The 21,446-nt window shown below is 46.6% G+C and overlaps 1 long non-coding RNA gene across 3 annotated transcripts in view; it reads left to right on the plus strand.

Annotated features, from left to right (window-relative positions):
* Positions 1–20,467, plus strand: part of LOC119955941 — a 33,940-nt gene extending 13,473 nt beyond the window's left edge. For all 3 annotated transcript variants that reach the window (XR_005458554.1, XR_005458552.1, XR_005458553.1), the window contains one exon: positions 19,103–20,467. This is a non-coding gene — a long non-coding RNA (uncharacterized LOC119955941). The remainder of the gene's footprint in view (positions 1–19,102) is intronic.
* Positions 20,468–21,446: the final 979 nt, after the last annotated feature.

Genomic DNA, 21,446 nt, shown 5'->3' on the forward strand with positions numbered 1-21,446 from the left:
CGGGTGGGTCTGTAAAATTCCACCCCCCACCGTCTCTGGACATGTCGTTGAGTCATACAGCACAGAAATAGGCCCTTCAGCCCACCATACTATGCTTACCATCAAATACCAACCTATACTCATCACATTTACTAGCACTTGGTCTATGGCCTACTATGCCTTGACAATTTGGGCAGTATTCTTCCCCCACCATGCCGCGTGGGAGAATCGCCGGGGATGGGCCGAGTGGCCTCCCCGACACGACAGGGTCCCGCCTGTGCCGTCCACCCCTGGTTGTTGCCAGTGGGAACTCTGCGGAAACGCTCGGGGGTTGGGGGGGGCAGCCTGTGGGGAGGGGGATGGGCTGCTTCACCGGGGGGGCTTCCGAAGGGGTCTTGCCCATAATCAGGGCCCACCGATCGGCGGGCCGGCCTCTCCCCCCACCCGGGCCTGCATTCCACTGCGGCCGGCCCCTGAACACCCACGCCAAATTGCGTCGGGGCCGGTGTGCGTAAGAAGTTCCCCGCGCATGCGCAGGATGGCACGGCCCAACTGCGCATGCGCAGGATTGAGCTGCTCCAACTGCGTATACGTGGGTTGGCGCGGCACCCATTTTACGCCGCGTAGGGACGCTGGAGTGTCGTGAACCACTCTAGCACCGTGCTGGCCCCCTATGGGGGCCAGAATAGATTGTGCTCGGGCCATGTTCGCGTCGTCGTAAAGCGCGACGGCGTTCACGACAGTGCGGGCACTTGGTCCACGGAGCGGGGAATCGCCCCCTTTAAGTGCTCGTGCAGATGCTTCTTATGCGTCGTGAGTGTACCTGCCTCCATCACCATCTAGGGCAGCGTGTTCCATATTTCCACCATTCTCTGGGTTGAAGCAAATGTTTCCTCAGGTCCCTCTAAACTCCTCACCTTAAATCTGTGCCCCCTGGTCTGAGACACCTCTGCCATGAGGAAACAAATCTGCTGCTCTACTGCAAAGTTCTGACCCAAAGAGTGAATTTATCATCTTGTTGCACCCTCAGTTTGTCCCAAAAGCCTGCTCGCCCTTTGCCATGGAATCTTTTTCATTCACCTGAACACCTTAACATCTTGGTTGGGGTTCTCCATTAACTTGCACTCCAATCGGGAATCCAGACTGGGTGGGGATTGGAGCATCTCTCAAACACGGATTTGGCACCAACTTGTGACTATAAACAGAGCCCTTGCCATTGGCAGCAGTGCGCTAAATGCCTCGTGCTGGCGGGAACATGTAATTTAAAGTAAAGCATGCATATACATGTAATTAATGGGCTTGAACCCCAAGTCTCCCCTGCCCCCCAACACAGCGATGGTTTGATCCTCTCATCAGGAATTATACCAGGCAGGCCATGGTGCGAAGCTGATCAAGTGTAGCCCTGCTGTGGTGGAGTCCAAGCCGGGCAGAGTAGCGGGGGAGACGGTTGTCAAAGGTGTCAGGGTAATGCTGGTGGCGCTCTACTGCTGCCAGGGTGGGGGGGTGCTTTCCCCCAATGGCCCTGCGGGATTCCCCTGCCCACACATCAGAAACCCCCCCCCACATCTGGCCCTCCCCATCAAATTCACCCATCAGACCCTCGTGACCCATCAAATCATCTGTTCAATTTTACACAGCAATACTGTTCATTGGCCTGTGATTGACACAAGTGTTTGCCTTTCCCTTCACACCTGAAGGCATCTCCATAACCCTGATTTGATGTCAACCACAATGTTTCTAAACACTCTTGCTATGATTGACAGGGGCCCCAGCAAAACTGGAGTCAACGGAATCGAGTGGAAAGCCCTTTGTTGGTTGGAGTCATACACGGCACAAAGAAAGATGGTTGTGGTGGGTGGGGATCAATCATTGTAGTCCCAAGACATTATTGCAGGTGTTTCTCAAGGTAGTGCCCAGGGCCCAACCATCTTCAGCTGTTTCAGAAATGATCTTCCTTCCATCATAATATCAGAAGTGGACTGAAGAGTATACAATTTTGAGCACCATTCGTGACTCTTCAGATACTGAAGTAGTCCATGTCCAACTACAGCAAGACCTGGAGAACACCCAGGCTTGGGCTGACAAGTTAAATTTGCACCACACAAGTGCCAGACCATGACCATCTCCATCAAGAGAGGGTCTAACCATCATCCCGTGACATTCAATGGCATTACCATTGTTAGATTCCCTACGATCAACATCCTGGGGATTACGATTGACAAGAAACTGAACAGGACTATTCATATACATATTGTGGCTACAAGAAACGTTTAGAGACTAGTATTCCAAGGGCAAATAACTCATCTCCTAACTCCAAAAACCTATCCGCCATCTACAAGGCGCAAGTTAGGAGTGCAAGAGAATATTCGCCCCTTGCATGGATGGAGAGCAACTCCGACAACACTCAAGAAGCTTGACATCAACTCAGACAAAACAACCCACTTGATTGGAAACCCTTCCACAAACATTCACTTCCTCCCCCACTGGCAAACATTGGCAGCTATGTGTACCATCTAGAAGATGCAACTGCAGGAACTCACCAAGGCTCCTTAGGGAGCACCTTTGAATATCATGACATTCAACTCTAGAAAGACAAGGGCGGCAGATAAATGGCAACACCACCACTCAGAAGCTGCCCTCCAGGACACTCAACATCCTAGCTTGGAAATATACTGCCGTTCCTTCACTGTCTCTGGGTCAAAATCCTGGAACTCCTGCCCTAATAGCCCAGTGGGTGTACCCACACCACAGGAACTGCAATGGTTCAAGACAGCAGCACACCACCACCTTTGAAAATACAACCTCCAAGAAGGCTTGAAAGAGACGGAGATGTGTGGCTCATCAATCCTGAAATTCTTCATATTATTTGAGAAACTGCTGTTTGCCTTTGATCTACCTTTACTTCTAACAGTAAAACACCAAGAGAATCAACACGCACAGAGCACCTCCGCAATCATTGTTCCTTTGATACAGTTTATGAATTTTTAGATTAAGGCCGTGAGACTTGCTGTTGGATAAATGGATTCGAGTACAGTTATTTCTGGAGCTGATTCAAGTTAACCTGGATACTGTCAATCTAAATTACCTTGAGTTCCCACATAAAAAAGCGGACCTAACTGTCATAATATACACCCATGTATATAATGGAGTGCAGACATGCAGTGATTGACACACAGGATGACCAGTGAGCACACAAACACAGCAGCCAATCATCAGACAGGACACGACCATTATAAAGTCAGAGGGCATCAGTTTTCCCGCTCTCTCGGGATCCAGCCTCTGAGACGGTCAGAGCTCGTGAGCATAGCCAGTGCAAACACAATGTGGTAGTCAGTAAGTCTGGTCAGGCTAGCATCAGGTCTCCAGTCAAGTCAGTATAGTGTCAACCCACAGTTGAACATGCAAAATAGTTAGATGTTAAATAAAATCGTGTTGCATCTCATCAAGTGTTGGAAATCTGTCTCTCGCTACACTGCATCAAACGCAGACCACATAGACCCAGCCTGCCCAACACATCACTAACAATTGTCATTATGTAAGATGATTGAATCTGAAATCTAAAGCTCAAGAGTATATGGTTTCACGTAGCTCCAGGAATTTTGTCAAAGAGTAATTCATGAATGTTTTTTTGTTGGTCTCTTAAAAGCTGAGTCTCTCAATGCACTGCCTGATTCAGTCGTGTACTTCCTCGCAAAATGTCTTATTGGCCCAATCTTTGTGGTTGTAATGATGGAAAAACTTTCGGCAATCACCGTCAGCATATTTGTCAAACTGGTGATAACGTCTAATATCTGAACATGTGCAGTTAAACACAGAAATCTGTGACTCCACTCACAGTTGAAGTCCCAGTTGATGGATATTTCATAATCACTTCATTTCACATGAATTTCCGTCATCCCTTTATGCTATTAATTATGCTGTAAAATTATGCCTTTAACTGTAAAGGCTGTAACAAAATTTTCTATGGTGGACTAAATCATAGTTACCGTTAAACAGCCTCTCTGGTCCCAAAAAACGAATTGCTGGAATGTCAAATTTCTCCATTCTCTGCTAAAAATTCCATCAATGATAAAAATAGTTTTGAAAAGTTTTATGATATTTCAACTTCTGCCTTCGTTCCAATCTTTACTTTCCTCTCTCTAAAATGATGGAAAAGGATATTCAGTCCATTTTACTTCCTGATTTGCTGTCTGTGAGAATTCATCAAGGTCCCAGGGTCCCAGGTTCGATTCCCGGCTGGGTCACTGTCTGTGTGGAGTCTGCACGTCCTCCCCGTGTGTGCGTGGGTTTCCTCCGGGTGCTCCGGTTTCCTCCCACAGTCCAAAGATGTGCGGGTTAGGTGGATTGGCCATGCTAAATTGCCCGTAGTGTAAGGTTAATGGGGGGGATTGTTGGCTTATGGGTATACGGGTTACGTGGGTTTAAGTAGGGTGATCATTGCTCGGCACAACATCGAGGGCCGAAGGGCCTGTTCTGTGCTGTACTGTTCTATGTTCTATGACTGGCTAATTCGCCTGCTTGATTGCATTGTTGGTGCCAGGTGCTGGGGATACCCCATTAGTTGTTGCTGGAATTAAATTGATGTTGGGAAAGGTACAATTCCTGCCACAGAGCTCTCGGGATCTTTGTGTGCACTGATCTCATCACATTTTATCATTCTTTTAATAATAATCTTTATTTGTGTCACAAGTAGGCTTACATTAACACTGCAATGAAGTTACTGTGAAAATCCCCTCGTCACCACACTACAGCGCCTGTGCGGGTACAATGAGGGATAATGCAGAATGTCCAATTCTCCTAACCAGCACGTCTTTTGGGACTTGTGGGAGGAAACCGGAGCACCCGGAGGAAACCCACGCAGACACGGGGAGAATGTGCAGACAGTGAGCTAATCCGGGAATCAAACCTTGGTCCCAGGTGCTGTGAAGCAACGTTGCTCACCACTGTGCTGCCATGCCACCTCATGGGCTGTTGGCATCGATGGCAAGGCCAGCATTTGATTTCCATCCCTAATTAACCTTGAACTGAATGGCTTGCTGGGTCATTTCAAAGGCAATGGAGAGACAACCCTATTACTTTGGGCCGAGTGTTAAATGTAGGTCACACACAGTAAAGATGGTAAAATTAAGCTCAGTATTAAAGGTTACGTATCTTGCCAAAATAGTTTAAATTCAGTGATTTCAAACGAATAAATAAGTAAAATCAAACAGCTATGCTCGGGAGCTAGCTAAGTCAAATAGTTTACTTGCATTGATCTGTTGATCATCATAAATGTAACACTCCAAAATCTATAGGATGGCTGGTTTGTGAAGCAGAATAATGCCAACAGATCGAATTCAATTCCCACACCGGTTGAGATTATTCATGAAGGCTCTGCGTTCTCACCTTGCCCCTCGCCTAAGTGATCTTCAGGTTAAACCACCAACAGTCAGTCCTCTCTCAAAGGGAAAGAAGCCTATGGTCCTCTGGGACTATGGAGACTTTCATGGCAACACGGGGTCACAGTGATTAGCACTGCTGCCCCACGGTGCCAGGGCCCGGTTTCAATTCTGACCTTGGGTGACTGCGTGGAGTTTGCACATTCTCCGTGTGTCTGCGTGGGTTTCCTCCTGTAGAAGTCAATATTTTTCCCGCTTCTGGACTGTGGTAGAAAGATTCAACAACGCTCGTTAATAAAACATAACAAGATTTTATTTTCAAACAGACTGCAGTTTATGGCTGAAAGTTGAGGTCGGAGAGCAGAGTGTCTCTGCTGATTCCTACTCAAGTCCGCGCTTTCACAGAGAATCAGCTCAGTATTTATACATTATCAGAATCAGGATTACGTGACTACAGCTTGGTCAGGAATTCGATCAGAAGTACAAACATAAGCAATATCATAAAACAGGTGTCACCTTGCTGACCTTTCAGGACTCTGTCCCGTCACTCAGATCATTATTTTATACTTGGATGGAATGTTTAAGAGTCGGAGGAGACTCTGGCCCTATCTTGTATTTAGACTGCTTTGGGTTATGACGAGTTAGTCTTATCAGAATTTGCGGAGCCCAGGCATTTCGGATCAGCTTGACCTTATTCAGGCTTTAGGTCATGCGGAGTCAGCTTTTCTTACATTGTACCCAGTAGTTGACCAGTTTTCCCACCATGCCATTATTTACTTCATACAACATCACACTCCAGGTGCTCCGGTTTCCTCCCACAGTCCAAGGGTGTGCAGGTCAGGTGGAATGGTCGTGCTAAATTGTCTCATAGGGTGGGGTTGCAGGAATAGGGTGGGGTATTGGGCCTAGGTAGGGTGCTCTTTCAGAGGGTCGGTGCAGACTCAATGGGTCAAATGGCCTCCTTCTGCACTGTAAGGATTCTGTGATTATGTGATATGTATTGCAATGGAGAAATACTTACATTGCAATCAAAATAAAATTTGGCTTCACTGAGATATCAAGTCCATCGAACTGTTTTGTTTGTCAAGGCATTATCAGCAATTACTGACTTGTAAGGAAGAATTGCTTGTTGTAAATATTCGGTCGCTCAATTAGTCATTCTCGATCCCTGCAATATGGCGATGTTTCTTTCACTCCAAAAAAGTTTGACTGTGAACTCTGGCAGCCAAATAATGAAAGTAAATAGCAGAGAATGGAGAGCCTAAGGTGCCTTTTTACTGGATATAAAAACCTTGAAAGTAAAGAAAAGTTTTCTAAATAGTGTTGAATAATAATTGCTTCACCTTATCGACCGATTATTAAATAAACTAAAATCAGTAGTTCAAATGGATTGAGAAATCATTAACAACAAAGACAGAAAATACTGGACAATCTCAGCAGGAGAAGTAATTGAAGCCAATTAGTTGTGTTGCTTGAAATGCTAAATGTTTCTCAGGAGTCATCACAGCAGTCAAGCTTCCTGGAATCAAATTCTCTGCAGCGACTCCTATATTACTAGCGATCACTACGCATCAAAATTACTTCAGCTGCAGCCATTGAAGGTGCTATGTTAAATTCAGGTTCTTTCTTTATGGGTGGATTCTCCGGTCCCTCCAGTCTTTCATGTTTCTCGGCGGCATGCCATTCGCTGGTGGCGGAATCCTCTACTCCCGCCACTCGTCAATGGGATTCCCCATTGAAGTCACCCCAGGCCGACGAGAAACATGCGACTGGAGGAACAATGAATCCAGCCCAATAAATCTGCAAATCATGCTCAGAATTCTGCTATTTTTCTGAAACGAAGTCGTTTCTGCTCAGGCCCCTTTGCCAAAGATCTTCGACAAATTATCTAAATTGGACAGCATTTCAGAACATAATCGTTTGTTATTCCTATCTTACATTATTGATCATTCCTCAATAAATTTCTGAGTGCTAATAAAGCTGAAAATGGGTCAACATAAAAGCTAAGCATTCTGTAAATTGGTGCAATTATCAGAAACTCTCAATGGTGATTAATTTGGACTGTGGCCAGTTTTGTCAAGAGGCTGCTCCCAGTGCAATGCAGCTGAAATTAGTGTAAGAGATTGTGGAAACCTGGGGCGCAATTTGACTTGTTCCTGGGATGTGGCAGAAGGAGCAAAATTCTAACGATGCAGAACTGGAATCAGACAGTCTGCCAACCCCAAGGAGCTGGGCAGCCAATTTAAATATTTAAAGGCCCTATTAAGGGCCATTATACTGTGCAATTCTCTGCTAGCAGATCTCTCCCGCATCAGGTGGGGAGGCCGCTAACATAATAGAGACTGCCTCTCAGCTGTGGCCCTTGGATAGGTGGGAGGGAAGATCCTAAAAGCAAAGAGGGCGAGGGCCTAGAAAGCAACACCTGCCACCCCAACAATATCCCCGGAGGAGTGTCCCCTCCAGGGCTCAGCCTGGAAATGTTGACCAACCCTCTGTAGACTGCAGCACTCCCACTTGGCCCAAAAGTGGCTACCGCTCCTGGGAAGCATGGCTGTGCTGGCTGCACTCTGATTGGGCTGGCAGCTGCCGTGGGTGGGCTGCCACCTTGAATCGGATGACAACCCCAGCAGCAGTCATTTAATTGGCTGTCGCCCATTAAATTTAGACGGAAGGTGCTCTATCTGTGACAGCAACACTTATTTCCTGCCAAAGTCAGGCTGATCGTCCAGTTGTCAAAATTCAGGCCTCGACTTGCCCTTGACCATGGCTTGCGCTTCACATTCTGACATCTCTGACACTGGTTTTGCTGTATTTGGCTAATCCGCAATTTAATGGAATTTCTACTGTTTTCCTTTTCTTCTTTGTTTTCTTTTTTCAACTTTCTTCTCTTTTAGTCTCTTATTGCCCTTCTTTCTACCATTCCTTTGCTCTGTCTCCTGCTTCACCTTCCTCTTTTTGTTTCTCTTTCCTTCTCTCTGCTCCTTTTTAGCTTCCTCGCTAATTCTCTTTATGTCTCGCTTTGCTCTTATGCACGTGTTCTCATTTTATGTTTTCTTTCCCTCTATTCCCCTCCAGTCCTCCATCTCTCTTTCTCCCTGTCCTTACTCTCTTTCTGTCCTTACTCTCTTTCTGACCTTTCTCGCTTTTCTTTCTTTGTTCCCTCTTTCACTTCATCTCTCTATTTTTCTCCTGCCTCACTCGTTTTGCTTGGTAATTTTACTTTTTTCTCTTTCTTTCTTGTTTCCTTTTTATTTTTTTCAACGCTTGTGTTCAGACAAAAGCCGACCTTGTTGAAGAGAGAAGCTATGAATATTTTTTGTTAATTTAGGAGAAGTATCGCTGTTATGCAAATCTGTGTTTCAGCCTGGGACTATCTATTCATAGTTAGATTGAGCAGAACAGTGATCATTTTTGTCAAAACATGTCTTCAGGGATTACGATGTATTAGTTATATGCAAGCTGGTGACCTTTTTAATAACCTGTATTTAACTAGGTGATCAAGCTTTTCTCAGGAACTTGTTGGAATCAAGCAAGAAAAGCACAAAAAAAGTTCATCTGTGGGAATAAATGGAATTGTTACATAAAATATGAATTGTACTTGTATTAAAAAGACATCTGAAAGCAGATTAGCCAACGTCTCCGAAACTTGCTATCTCTACAGAATTTCTCTAAACTCTGATTGTAACAAAGAAATGGGCAATGAAGCAGAACCGTCTCCCGGATAAAATTAAGTGCCTATTTGTTATAAAGTTAATTAAAATTTCATCCCCTTGTGCATTTCCTTGAGCTTACATACTTCTAAAAAACAGTTCATGCCTGATTTTTATCATGCTCCTATTGTAATCTCATGGGCATTGATTATTGACCTGTATTTAAATTATCAATGAAAAATAAGTCCCAGGTTCCATCTTTGGCATGTGTGTAATTGGCTCATTGTTATCAAGACACAAGTTGAGTTGCCACAAATCATTCCAGTTAATACATCCACCTCACACCCTAACACTCCCCTCCCCTCCCGCTGCACCCCCCACCACCATGCCCCCCCCTCCCTCTGCATGCCCCCCAACACCATGCCCCCCTCCCGCTGCACCCCCCAACACCATGCTTCCCCCCCCCCCCCTCTGCACCCACCCAACACCATGCACCCCCCCTCCACCCCCGCATTAGAAAGTAACTGTTGCTGGAATATTCACCGTTGCGGACATTACTGAGATGAGAAGAGGATCAGTTTTGCTTTTGGGTGGCATGGCGGCACAGTGGTTAGCACTGCTGACTCACAACTCCAGGGTCCCGGGTTCAATTTCAGCCTCGGATGACTGTCTGTGTGGAGTTTGCACTTTCTCCCCGTGCCTTTGTGGGTTTCCTCCGGGTGCTCCGGTTTCTTCCCATAATCCAAAGGAATTGCCCCTTAGTGCTCAAAAAGGTGGTGGGGTTATTGGGTTACAGGGATAGGGTTGAGGGTGCTCATTCCAAAGGCCGGTGCAGACTCGATGGGCTAAATGGCCTCCTTCTGCGCTGTAAATTCTTTGATTCTAAGTTTGTTATCAAATAACACTAATAACCTACTGACAAGTTAATCACATCATCTGGTACCCATTGGACCATTTGACTGTCAAGGGGTATACTTAATGCAAAGAACAAATGATCAGCAGGATCATATGGAGAAAAAAAAGTTGTTTACCATTTATTCAACCAGGTGTAGGCTGTCTCATAAGAAAAGTATTTTCCTTTTGTTAATGGATGAAGAAGTGCTACCATTTGAGAGAATACAATTTTATTTGCAAAGAGATTGTTACTGCGTAGAGTTTAGAACAGATGTAGAAAGCCATTGGAAAATATGCAAGGCAGCACGGTAGCATAGTGGTTAGCACTATGGCTTCATAGCACCAGGGTCCCAGGTTCGATTCTGGCGTGGGTCACTGTCTGTGCGGAGTCTGCACGTTCTCCCCGTGTCTGCGTGGGTTTCCTCCGGGTGCTCTGGTTTCCTCCCACAAGTTCCGAAAGACAGCCGGTCAATAGGGTTTCCCATTATGGCCATCCCACACCACCGGGCAACACTTGGGTGCACTGCCGGCAGACTAGAGGATCTTGCCGACGGAGAATTCCGCTGATGATCTTTTGTCTTTGTAATTCCTCAGAATATGAGATCATACAATATGCAAGGAAGACGAATTACCATTGGAAATTTCCAGCTGGGAAAAACAGAAGCTTTTCACGTCACTTGAAAAGCGGTCATATCTCTGCTCAGGATATTGATAATGGAGAATATAGTATGATGGAAGAAATTTTGAGAAGTATTGTGGCATAAATTCATCTTGAGCTCTGGTTCAAAGCTGACATTATCTGCAGTCCACTATTCTTCACATCCAATATTCAGCGGCATTGTGTTGATTTGAATATAGAATAGAATCAAGTGCTGCATTTGACGGGCGGCTAATTTTTAACTGCCAATTCAGCACCGCAATGCCCAACGTCCATTACTACCTTGATCTGTACAATATCATGCACCCTTCTGTGACTTTAGCTGCAGCATTTAGGATAGCATAAAATGAAATGAAAATCACTTATTGTCACGAGTAGGCTTCAATGAAGTTACTGTGAAAGCCCCTAGTTGCCACATTCCGGCGCCTGTTCGGGGAGGCTGGTATGGGAATTGAACTCACGCTGCCGGCCTGCCTTGGTCTGCTTTAAAAGCCAGCGATTTAGCCCAGTGTGCTAAACCAGCCCCTAATGCAACACACCTAAGTTATCTCAAATTAGACAACAACAAATTTTCCAGAATTTTTTCACCTTCATTTTCATTAATTTTTGTGGCACCGCTATCCACTTTATTTACATGGACAGTGTTGCTGGACCTCCAAGTTGCAAATAGTTCTGTATGCATTATCAACATTGCTTTGGGTGCACAGCTGGGCTGGAAGAATGGCAAGTCACTTGCCGAAGTTACCCACTTCAGGACCAAATCGCAAGATGATTTGAAAATCAACTTGAAAGCAGATGAAAATAAATAAAAAAGAACTTTCTCAGGGACCGATGACAGATGTAGTTTCTTCAGCATCTCTTCTGGGCTTTATCCTCCACACAACGTGGAGTAACACACTGCCAGCAAATATTATCAAGCTTGTTGATCTGAACCTGTGTACCTTAATGACCACTATATAAAATATTACTGGGCTTCCAAAGTAACTGGGGAACGTAAGCAGATGGGCTAAGGAACAGCAGATGGCTTTTAATATCGACAAATGCCCTGCAACAGACATTAATTTGGGAAATGTGCGCATCTGACAAACCTGGAAATGAAAAAATGAACAATTGTGTGCAATTATTCATCGTTTACAGAGAGCATTCAATCACTGGGAAGTTTTTCCCAAGAAGACGAACACAAATTGAGGAGAATAATTTCAGGATTGAGCATTTGAATACACACGGAATTTAGATGCACAGCGTTGAAGCATTTCTGCTTACCTGAGAAAACACTGGTGTGTTGACTTCGGTGGTTCTTCAAATGTTTATAGGTGCTGGTGATGGAAATGTGAACGAGTTATTTAATTGAGGTTGTGACTGCAGAACTTAAGAATGACTTTTTTCTCCCAAATACTTGGATTGGAATCGCATCATACATCAGTAAATGTGCATCAATTAAGCCTTTCAAAAGCAAACACAATAGTATTGATTAAGAATATGATAAAATGTTAAAGATAAAGATAAAACATTAGAACATAGAATTTACAGTCCTGAAGGAGGCCGTTCGGCCTATCGAGTCTGCACCGGCCCTTGCAAAGAGCACCCCACTTAAGCCCCACACCTCCACCCTATCCCCATAACCCAGTCTAACCTTTTTTTGGACACTAAGAGCAATTTAGCATGGCCAATCCACCTAAATTGCACATCTTTGGACTGTGGGAAGAAATCGGAACAGCTGGAGGAAATCCACACAGGCATGGGAGAATCTGCAGACCCCACACAGCCAGTGACCCAACTGGGAATTGAACCTGGGACTCTGGCGCTGTGAATCAACTATGCTAACCACTGTGCTACGGTGTTGCCCTGGCTCCTGTGTATCAAGACCATACAATTGACCCTGGAGAATTCAGATGTTTTGATTTTCAAATATATGGGCAATGTTCCATCATGTATTGATATCCTGCCATTTTTATTCAGTCCCTTTCTGATAGCAAGAAGGAATTCCTGAAGACCCCCATCATCCTGTAAGTTCTTCTTTGAGTGCACTTCCCAGAAAAGATTAGATACATCAAGTCCATGGCAGTTAAAATTGTATACGATCTAACAAAGGCTTCTGACGAATGAATGACCTTTTTCCTTCTTTCCCACATCATTTATTTTCGGAGGTTGTTCTGTGCACATGTGTGCATGTGTAAATCACCTGTTCGACTCTGTGTAACAGACAGGAGTCAGAATAATTGTCTGGACTAAATACAAAAGCACGAGAGCTAAATTCTAGTCAGCCGCAAAAGATAAAATATGTAACCTGGCTCATGGGATGAAATTGAAGCTGTTCATCAACATTAAAAAAAACAAAACACTGCTTCAGGAGGATGGCATGCCTGCATGATACGTTGAAAGAAAATCAATTTCCTCCCCTTATTTGAATTGCAAATCGTGTCTTTTAACAAGCAGAATGTGGAACCATAAATCATATAGCATTTCTTGTGCGAAAAATTGGTTATCCTCAAAAAAAAAGTATATTATAAAAATGAGTTTCATTTCTTCAATAACTTTGTGTCATGTTTTGGCTGTTCCAAAGTGGCGAGGAGGACATCACTGCTCTTTGCACGTACCTGAAAGAAACCTTTGAATTTCTCTCAGGTTTAGCACCTACATTGAAAAAGACATATCTTAAAACCAACAGGAGCAAATTGTTGACTCCCCAGAAATATGAGCCCTTGCAGAGATGAGGCTTTGGAATCTTTCTTTGTCCTCAAAGGTTTGATCTTCAGCATCATTCTTCTGCTCTTTTCATGAAAAGGTTTTAAGTAGTTTAAAATTTCATTCCGATTCCATCTGAACTGAAACTAAAATGGCATTGATTTTCCAGCATGTTGGAGACGCTGAGACCGTGGCAAAAAAAAAATCACCTCTGAATGCTAATTTTCTTGGGTCAATAATTTAACACTGCAGGAGACCACTCCTAAAATCCTCTATCATAGAACATAGAACAGTACAGCACAGAACAGGCCCTTCGGCCCTCGATGTTGTGCCGAGCCATGATCACCCTACTCAAACCCACGTATCCACCCTATACCCATAACCCAACAACCCCCCCCCTTAACCTTACTTTTTAGGACACTACGGGCAATTTAGCATGGCCAATCCACCTAACCCGCACATCTTTGGACTGTGGGAGGAAACCGGAGCACCCGGAGGAAACCCACGCACACACGGGGAGGACGTGCAGACTCCGCACAGACAGTGACCCAGCCGGGAATCGAACCTGGGACCCTGGAGCTGTGAAGCATTTTGCTAACCACCATGCTACCGTGCTGCCCTATCGAGTACTTATTTATTCTATACGTTCTGAACAAATGATCTTTGCTCTGAAGAAAAGAAAAGCAAAGTACTGGTTCAGCATTACTGAAAGGTCTCCATCTTTCTGGGCTATTTATGTACTGTGAAGAAGAATTCAATTTCAGTTAGAATTGTGAATGGAATAGTCAAACAGACGAAAGCAACCAAAATATATATTCTGCAGATTGAGTTTTATTTAAGTTAACCGTATGTTGTTTGCACCATCGCCAAACATCATCCAGCGGTCCGTTGGGTGTTCTCAGCAAAGTATTGCACCATGAGGTGGAAGGTTAAGAATTTCCTTCATTGGTTTTTAATGAGTTCTGATCTCACTGAAACACTCAAAAGTGCCACAAGCGTGAAAAAGGCGTTTCTTCAAAGTGGTCCATGAACAAGGAATTTATGGGTGTGCATAATATTTGTTTGTGTATCATGCGGCAGGATTCTCCGACCCTCCCCGCCGGGTTGGAGAATCGTCGGGGGTCAGCGTGAATCCTGCCCCCGCCGTCCTCCGAATTCTCTGACCTCCCAAAAGTCGGCTAGGCGTGAATCGCGACGTGATCACGGGTCACGTCAGTGTAAATTAAACCACCTTATATAGTGGCGTGTTCATACAGAACGCAGGTCTCGATGGCAATCGCAAGGATGAGCTGTTTAACATTGAGGAGCTACTGGCGTAGGGGGTCCGACTGAACACCGAAAACGATCTGGTCGCGTATCATGGAGTCGGAGGTGGACCAGTAATTACAGGACTGCGCAAGGGTGTGGAGTTGGGTGAGAAAGGATTGAAAAGGTTCATCCTTACCCTGCAAACACTGTTGGAAGACATAGCGCTCAAAACTTTCATTTACCTCGATGTCGCAGTGACGGTCAAATTTGACGAGGACTGTCTTGAATTTTGATTTGTCTTCATCATCAGCAAAAGTGAGAGAGTTGAAGATGTGGATGGCGTGGTCCCCGGCCGTGGAGAGGAAGAGAGCAATCTTCCTGGCGTCTGAAGCAGCTTCCAGGTCTGTGGCTTCAAGGTAGAGCTGGAATCGTTGTTTGAAGATTTCCCAGTTGGCCCCGAGGTTTCCGGTGATGCGGAGCGGCAGGGGCGGGTGGACGCTGTCCCTTTTGCAGGATGGCTGGTGGAAGGCAGATCACTTGATGGTAGGTCTAATAAGTTCTAACATCATGTTCTGGTACCATGATGTCTTGGGTACTCCAGATCTCTGAAGACTGTGTTTACCTTAGCAGTAACATATACAGCCTACCAACACTTGTAATAGTACAACACTATTTTATTAAGCTGGAAACTGTAGAACATACTTTCACTGTGGGTTGACACTATGTTAGATTAAACTAAAGACCTACACCTATCCTGACCAGTCTGTGCACTCAGCACATGGTGAAGATCTGTGCTGCAAGCTGTGAGCTCTGTCCTTCTCAGAGGCTGCATCCCGAATGAGCAGGAAAACTAGTGCCCTCTGGCTTTATAGTGAGCGTGCCCTAACTGGTGATTGGCTGCTGTGTTGTGCGTGTTGATTGGCCTTGCAGTGTGTCAGTCAGTGTGTGTCTGCGCCATTATATACTGATGTGTATATTATGTCAGAGGTGAGTGTCTCTGCGATGGTGGAGGGTGTTGGAGATAGCAGTGGCGTTATGTCATGAGCATCGTCCGACCCAGAATCCATGGTCCCCTGGGGTGCCGGTTTGTGTCCACCCGTCCGCTGTGTGTCACTGTCCTGTCTTTCGGTGTCATGTGTGTCGGTGTCATGGGTAGGGGTGTCCTGGGTAGTGGTGTCCTGGGTAGGGCTGTCCTGGGTAGGGCTGTCCTGGGTTGTGGTGTCCTGGGTAGGGCTGTCCTGGGTAGGGCTGTCCTGGGTAGGGCTGTCCTGGGTTGTGGTGTCCTGGGTAGGGCTGTCCTGGGTAGAGCTGTCCTGGGTTGTGGTGTCCTGGGTAGGGCTGTCCTGGGTTGTGGTGTCCTGGGTAGGGCTGTCCTGGGTTGTGGTGTCCTGGGTAGGGCTGTCCTGGGTAGAGCTGTCCTGGGTAGGGCTGTCCTGGGTAGGGCTGTCCTGGGTAGGGCTGTCCTGGGTAGGGCTGTCCTGGGTTGTGGTGTCCTGGGTAGGGCTGTCCTGGGTAGAGCTGTCCTGGGTTGTGGTGTCCTGGGTAGGGCTGTCCTGGGTTGTGGTGTCCTGGGTAGGGCTGTCCTGGGTTGTGGTGTCCTGGGTAGGGCTGTCCTGGGTAGGGCTGTCCTGGGTAGGGCTGTCCTGGGTAGGGCTGTCCTGGGTAGGGCTGTCCTGGGTAGGGCTGTTCTGGGTTGTGGTGTCCTGGCTCGGCTGCGACGGGGTCCTGTGGCTGTCCCCCTCGTCGTTGGGTGTCACACGCCTGCGTTGCTGCACTCGCACAAGACGGGGGCCTTGTCTCTGTGTTGCTCCGCGCCTTTCCCAATCTTGTGGCCACTCTGGCGCGTTGTGTGGGCGTCGCATGCCGGAGGGGCCGGGCCTGTCCCTCTCTTGGCCGCCCTGGGGCGTCCTGCGGGCGGTCGGCATCCGCGGAGATGGGTGCCTTGACGTTTGGTCCTGCAATACACAATACAGCATACATGGTTAGACATGCGGGCGGTGATCGGGGGAAATTGGGGAGGGGGGATATGGGGGAGGGGGATATGGGGGATATGGGGTACGGGGGATATGGGGAATATGGGGAGGGGGCTATGGGGAATATGGGGAGGGGAATATGGGGGAGGGGGGATATGGGGGAGGGGGAATATGGGGGATATGGGCAACAGTGTTAGGCAGTGATATACATGCAGGCCAGCGGTTGTGCATATATTGGCATAGGTACACAGCACATTAGGGTTAGGTTTAGGGTTGGTTGCATCTGGGGGTGTGCCTGGGGGCTGGGGGGGGCGGTACTCACCCTGGCTGCCCTGACGAGGTCATTCACCTTCTCGTGGCATTGTGCGCCTGTCCTTGGTGTTACAGCCACAGCGCTGACGGCCTCTGGAACCTCCCTCCATGGGCGCCGGCTGAGGCGTGGGGCAACCCTGCGGCCATCCGGGGTACAGGGCCTCCCTCCTCTGTTCTACTGCGTCCAGGCGCGCCTCAATGTTGCGCTCCTGGAACCTCGGGGCTGCACGGCAGGAGGCCATCTTGTCGGATCTCTGGGGGGGGGGGGCGGGGTGGAGGGGGCGTCTTTTGTGCTGTGATGCCGCCTGCTATCATTTGTGCCGCACATCCGCGGCTTGTTGCGCAATCGCGAATGGCGTCACGCCGCTACTAGCCCATTCCAGGTCGGAGAATTTGCGCCGCTTGGGGGGGCACGACACTAGAATGATCTGCACCGTTTCTGGCGCCGGGACCCAGCCATCGTGTCGATTATCAGAGAATCCTACCCATCGTGTGTGTGTGTGTGTGTGTGTGTTTGCAAGTGTTCACGTGTGTGTGTGTGCACATGTGTGTGCATATGTGTGCAAACTCGTGCGCAGTCCCCTATTAATTTGCTGGTGATTCCATTTTCAAAGATAACCCAGCAGCCAAGCTCTATTCCTAAACAAGATAAAGGTCAGCAAAACCATGACTGAAAATTACTTAAATAAAAGTGATGAAATCAATAACTAAATACAGATATAAAGATTGAAATGCAGATGAAGGTAAAAAGATACTTAAGGATGAGATTTCAATTCAACATTTGTGAAAATATCATTGCGGGCCCTTTGTTTGAATTCCTTCATTCTGTCATGTTAATGTCCCTTTAAGAAAAGTGTGATTTATCAAATAGCTGCAGTGATGTCATTGTGTGGGTGGAGCTGAAGGCTCTTTTTGGCTCTCTGTTTAGTTTTGCTTTCAGTTGGAGTGCTTCATTCAAACCAAGCAAATGTGTATTGATCTCTCTCTCTGCAATCTAAAAAAATGTCTCCAGATCACTTGATGATTTCAAAGTAATATCTGTTTCTGTAAAGGAATGCAAACCTACTGTCTTTGTTAAAAAAGATTTATGGATATTGTTTGGAAAGTTATTAACAGTTATCTATAGAGTACTGTATCTTTTTTGAGGGTTATCAATGTTGGTAGTTGGTAAGATTTTTACTGTGGGTTTATAAAATGTTAACTGGATTCATAGAATAAACATTGGGCGCGATTCTCCAGTGTGGTTGGCATGACGCCAATCGGGGGCCGCTCTACGCGGCCAGCCCGCCGGTTCTCAGCCAGGGATGGGCCGAGCGGGCGTTGTAAAAAAGCCGACTCCCACTGGCACTGTCCGCATCTGCTCTCAGCCTGTGAGAACTCGCCGTGGAAGGGTCGGGGGGTGACCTGTCCGGGGGGGGGGGGGGGGGGATTCGACCCCGGGGGGGGCTTCCGATGTGGCCTGGTCCGAGGTTGGGGCCCACCAATCGGCGGGCCGGCCTTTCTGGCTGGGGGCCTCTTTTCTTCCACACCGGCCCCTGGTAGTCCTGCGCCATGTTGCGTCAGGGCCGGCGCGTTGAAGGAAGCAACTGCGCATGCGAGCGTTGGCGCCGGTGCCACTCTGCATGCGCAGATCCCACGGCGCCTTGTTGGCGCCGGGATCAGCAGCTGGAGAGACGTGAACTGCTCCAGTGCCGTGCTAGCCCATTGCTGATCATGAGGCCGTGTTGACGCTGTCGAGAAATGTGACGCCGTTTCCGAAGGCGTCAACATTTAACCTCAGGATCACAGAATCCCGCCCATTGTTTTTGTTTAAAAGTACTTTTAGTTTTCTGTTGCATCACACCTATAAAGTGGCCTTTGTGCTCCCCATAATCAAAACCTATTCTAATTGTGGGTCAGGCAAACTCCATGATATACTTGGTGGTCTCTAAACCCTGGCCCATAATAATTCCGAAGTGAAATGATTGAAAGTTGAGATTTTGTCCAGGAGCTATGAATAATGGCTTGTGAAATTGAAGAGTCAGAAGGCGGGATTCTCCGGTTCCCCCAGCCACGTGTTTCTCGGCCACGGACCGACCGCTGACTGTGGGATTCTATCATCCTGCCACTTGTCAATGGGATTTCCCATTGAAACCACCTCATGCCACCGCGAAACCCACTGGCAGGGGTGTGCTGCCAGCGTGAAAAGTGAATCCCGATGACCCAGAGAATCCAGGCCAGAATTTCCTTTTGTAGGTGGACCCGATTGGTCGGGAGAGGGTGTAGGATGTTTTCCTCACTGGAAACTGTTGACACTTGAAGATTGCTGTGTTTCTCTTTTCTCAGCAGACCTGCAGTGATTGTTCTGGAAGCCTTACTCAATGACCCCCAGCGTCAGAGGGAAACGCAACTCGAGCATGCTGTTTTGGGGAAGAGCCTGCAGTATTTTTAAGTTTTCTGCATTCTGTCACACAAAATGGCTCCTTAAAGCCTCCTTTATACAGTTCAAAAACATAAAAATGGCTGCTGTGTTAATTTTGAAGAAGTCATTTTTTTTTCAAACAACTAAGAAAAGTAATTACACTGAGGTCCTTTGATATGTTTTCCTGCCTTCTGCCCCCTTAGAAGTCACCTCTTAAAGATTCATGGGTCTTTGTCGTTCGCTCCAGAGATAAATGTCTGACAGGTTTTGAATGGAGAAAGATGCCAGGTTATATGTCCATATTTCCATTTTTAAAAAAAGGCTTTTAAAACTCTCTTGAAAGGTTTGGATACAGAAGTGTACCTTTAACACTATCATCCTTAAAATCTGTAATATAATTACACATTTGTGACAGAAGACATGATGTGGAGAACCACAGATAAGCTTGAAGGTTCTTCCCTGATGTGTGAATGTCAAGACAGGGAGCAAATTATTCCCTCAAAGTTTTTTCAGCTGTTGTATATTGCATGGCATAGGAAGATCTAGAAGAGGGATAAGAATGGATTCATGTTCTTTTCATCTACTTCTTATGAAATGTTGTTAATCTCCCACCATTACTAATTTTCCTTGCACATCAATGGCCCAAATTATGTTGGGGATATGGAGCTGTAAACCTATTAACTGGCTTGATATTGGACAATATAAACTCAATAATAACAGGCCTAAAATCGTCAGGCGTTGTACCAGTCAGTGACTGTTTTTTGACCGAGCAAAGTGAACTAATCATTTTTTAAAAGACTCCCACTTCATTTATCATATATGGTTCATTGTTGCTGTACAGAAAACTGGGTGAGTAGCATGCAGAATGCAGGGTAATGGAGGGGGCATGGGAGTATGGAGGGGGCATGAGAAATATGGGGGGAAACCTTTTAAAACATCCCCAAATTTAGTTCACATCTCCTCCGAGGAGCTATGTCATGTCCTTGATCACTGGCCTATCTCGTCAAAACTTGCACAGGGTGTTTGAGACGCCTATTCTTGAAGTGGAATTGGCCAGGTCAGGAATGCAGGGTGCAGACTCGTAAACTGCACCTTTATGAAGTGTCGGAGAAGATTGCCAGCTCCGGGAATGGGGCCAGGAAGCCTGAAATCAGGCCCCTCGGACTTTATTCTGGATTCCTTTCCCATTCATGTTTCCAATATGTACTGAAAAGTAGTGAATTAGTCTTTTGCAATCATCACAGCTGATGATCTACTTTCGAAAGTGAGAAAATGAGCATTTAGAAGTGTTGGGGAGTAAGTGACAATAAAAAAAAATCTGCTTTTCATGTCGATTCAGTTTTTCTAATAAAGCACATTGCCTGGGAAAATCGGAAGCTTCATTACAATGTTACTTTCTATAAATGCAGAATGATCTTTAGGGAAAGCCTCCTTAATGGCTTTGTACTTTAATTACTGTATGATGAAAGCCTCAAAAATATCATGTTAATGATTCACAGAAGCTCTGACATGATGAGAAGCAAAGAAAAAATAAACTCTGCAAAAAAAGTCTCTCTGGGCACGATTTTAGGGCCACACTGCATCCGAAAAGCAGCTCGCCATGGCGAAGTGTCGCCGATCGGAACCGGGAGACCCCGCTCCCGGGATCTACGCTGCCGGAACGCTGCGCGAGATACAGCGTGATCTCGTGAGATCAGAGAACCTACAGTGCAGAAGGAGGCATTTGGCCCATCGAGTCTGCACTGACCCTCTGAAAGAGCACCCTATTCAAGCACATACCTCCACCCTATCCCAGTCATCCAGTAACCCCAACTAACCTTTTTGGACACCAAGTGCAATTTAGCATGGCCTATCCACCTTAACCTGCACATCTTTGGACTGTGGTGGGAAACAGGAGCACGCGGAGGAAACCCACGCAGGCACGGGGAGAATGTGCAAACTCCACACAGACTGTGACCCAAGCCGGGAATTGAACCTGGGACTCTGGAGATGTGAAGCAACCTGTAACAGCATACATAGATATGCACCCGTAAGTATCGATTCCTTTCTTTCTGCTCATCTTTCTTGCCCACTCGATACGATGGTGGCTTTTATTATGAGATGCTGCCGTGCCGTGCCGCCCACAAAGTTGCGATGTGAATCTCGAGGCATGGGATCTATCCCCTTTGCCTCGGAGACTTCAGGTGCGTCTTCACAAATGGGGACTAGACAGAGCGGCATTTGTGGGGCCTCCCAGGGGACCGGAGGTCCCCAGGTGCATGCACTTTG

The sequence above is a fragment of the Scyliorhinus canicula genome, chromosome 21 (assembly GCF_902713615.1).
Source record: "Scyliorhinus canicula chromosome 21, sScyCan1.1, whole genome shotgun sequence".
Classification (NCBI taxonomy): Eukaryota; Metazoa; Chordata; class Chondrichthyes; order Carcharhiniformes; family Scyliorhinidae; genus Scyliorhinus; species Scyliorhinus canicula.